This window comes from Taurulus bubalis, assembly GCF_910589615.1.
Source record: "Taurulus bubalis genome assembly, chromosome: 10".
NCBI classification, from domain to species: domain Eukaryota; kingdom Metazoa; phylum Chordata; class Actinopteri; order Perciformes; family Cottidae; genus Taurulus; species Taurulus bubalis.
Window position 1 is genome coordinate 27,631,915 of NC_136598.1, and position 2,500 is coordinate 27,634,414.

A 2,500-nucleotide genomic window follows, 5' to 3' on the forward strand; every position below is an offset into this window, starting at 1 on the left:
GAAGGACAGAAGGACATAAGGACATAAGGACAGAAGGACAGAAGGACATAAGGACATAAGGACATAAGGTGAGTCTGTGAGGACGACTTCTACAGGATGCTCCCTCTGAGGGTTTGAAGGACTTAAGGATGTGTCCTTGTCTCTCTTCCTGGTCTCCTCCACTTGTCTTTGAGTCCTCTCTTGTCTCCTTGTTTCCTCACTTTGTAACCTCTCCTCCCTGTGTCTCCTGTCCTCTCTGTACCAAACCGTTGTTGTTGTTGTTGTTGTTGTTGTTGTTGTTGTTGCTACTTCTGCTTTCACAGGAAGTGATGCAACGTGTTCTGAATGTGCAGATAAACGTCTCGTCAGAGGGTTGTGTACAAGTACAAGTGTTATTATAAAGTACTCCTTCTGCAGAGTAGTATACTGTAATACACAAGCATTACTATAATACTACTCTGCAGAAGGAGTACTTTGTACTAATACACAAGTATTACTATAATACTACTCTGCAGAAGGAGTACTTTGTACTAATACACAAGTATTACTATAATACTACTCTGCAGAAGGAGTACTTTGTACTAATACACAAGTATTACTATAATACTACTCTGCAGAAGGAGTACTTTGTACTGTGCTTACCGTTGCAGCAGCTGCCAGTTAAATCTGTAATTATTAATGATGTAATACTTTATCTCAATAATACTGTTCTATTTATATTGTTCTATCTATCTTTTGTTCTCTAAACGTTGTTATATTTTGTATTTATTACAATAGTCATGAATACATAAATTAGACGTCGTGGAGGAACCGAATGGAGCAGAATATTGTGAATACAACTGTATAATAATAACAACAATAATAATGTCGGACTGTTTCTTAGAGGTGAAAGTTGTGGTGAAGTTCTTCGCTGATGACATCATCGCTTATCGACCAGATGTTCCGATGTGACTTCCTCTGTGGGTCAGTTATCTCACTGCTATGTTTAATATTATTAGTATTAGTGTTCATCTATTATTGAAGATTCATTTAGGATGATAACAGTCGGTTGCAGCAATAAATGTAAATATGAATAAATGAAGTCTGAATCCTTCCTTCAATTCTCCAACGTTCATCTTTCATTTGCTGCTTTTTGATTTGACAGTTTATTTTGAATTTCTCTCTCTCTCTCTCTCTCTCTCCCTCTCTCTCTCTCTCTCTATCTCACCCGTCTCTCTCCCTCTCTCTCTGTCTCTCTCTCCCTCTCTCTCTCTCTCCCTCTCTCTCTCTCTCTCTATCTCACCCGTCTCTCTCCCTCTCTCTCTGTCTCTCTCTCCCTCTCTCTCTCTCTCTCTCTCTCTCACCCGTCTCTCTCTCTCTCTCTCTCTCTCTCTCCCCTCTCTCTCTCTCTCTCTATCTCACCCGTCTCTCTCCCTCTCTCTCTGTCTCTCTCTCTCTCTCTGTCTCTCTCTCCCTTTCTCTCTCTCTCTCTCTCTCTCTCTCACTCCCTCTCTCTCTCTCTCTCCTTCTCCCTCTCTCTATCTCACCCATCTCTCTCCCTCTTCCTCTCTCTCTCTCTCCCTCTCTCTCTCTCTCTCTGTCTCTCTCTCTCTCTCTCTCTCTCTCTCTCCCTCTCTCTATCTCTCCCTCTCCCTCTCTCTATCTCACCCATCTCTCTCCCTCTCTCTCTCTCTCACCCGTCTCTCTCCCTCTCTCTCTCTCACACGTCTCTCTCTCTCCCTCTCTCTCCCCCCCCCCCACAGTAGTATCTCTCCCTCTGTCTCTCTCTCTCTCTCTCCCTCTCTCTCTCTCTCTCTCTCTCTCTCCCTCTCTCTCTCCCCCCATCTCTCTCTCTCCCTCTCTCTCCCTCTCTCCCCCCCTGGTCTCTCACCTTCTCTCTCTCTCCCAGTAGTCTCAGTAGTCTCTCTCTCTCAGGTCCAAACAGACGTCGTCTCTCTTCAAGTAGAACTCAGTGTTTGAGATCAGAGTCTCTGAGGAGGAGGAGCTTCACTTCCTCCTCCCTCTCTCTCTCTCTCTCTCTCTCACCCCATCTCTCTCTCTCTCTGTATTGAACACCATAAGTAATATACAAGTGAAATATATGGTTTGGAAAAAATTCAAATGTCACAGATGTGCACAAATGAGCCCCAATGCAAATGTTGGAGTCCTCGCCTGAATGTTCTCTGTTCTAAACCCTCTGTAACTTTGTTCTGCTTCACTTCATCAAAGTCAACCTTTGCAGAGAGAATGTTCACATATTGAGTTATGATTTGGGTTAGAGAATGTTCACATATTGTTATGATTTGGGTTAGAGAATGTTCACATATTGAGCTATGATTTGGGTTAGAGAATGTTCACATATTGAGTTATGATTTGGGTTAGAGAATGTTCACATATTGAGCTATGATTTGGGTTAGAGAATGTTCACATATTGAGTTATGATTTGGGTTAGAGAATGTTCACATATTGAGTTATGATTTGGGTTAGAGAATGTTCACATCTTGAGTTATGATTTGGGTTAGAGAATGTTCACATATTGAGT

The 2,500-nt window shown here is 42.4% G+C and overlaps 1 protein-coding gene across 1 annotated transcript in view; it reads right to left on the minus strand.

Moving 5' to 3' along the window:
* LOC306742560 (protein NLRC3-like) overlaps nucleotides 1–2,500 on the minus strand; it is a gene marked incomplete at both ends in the record, with an annotated part of 315,498 nt that overhangs the window by 188,539 nt on the left and 124,459 nt on the right.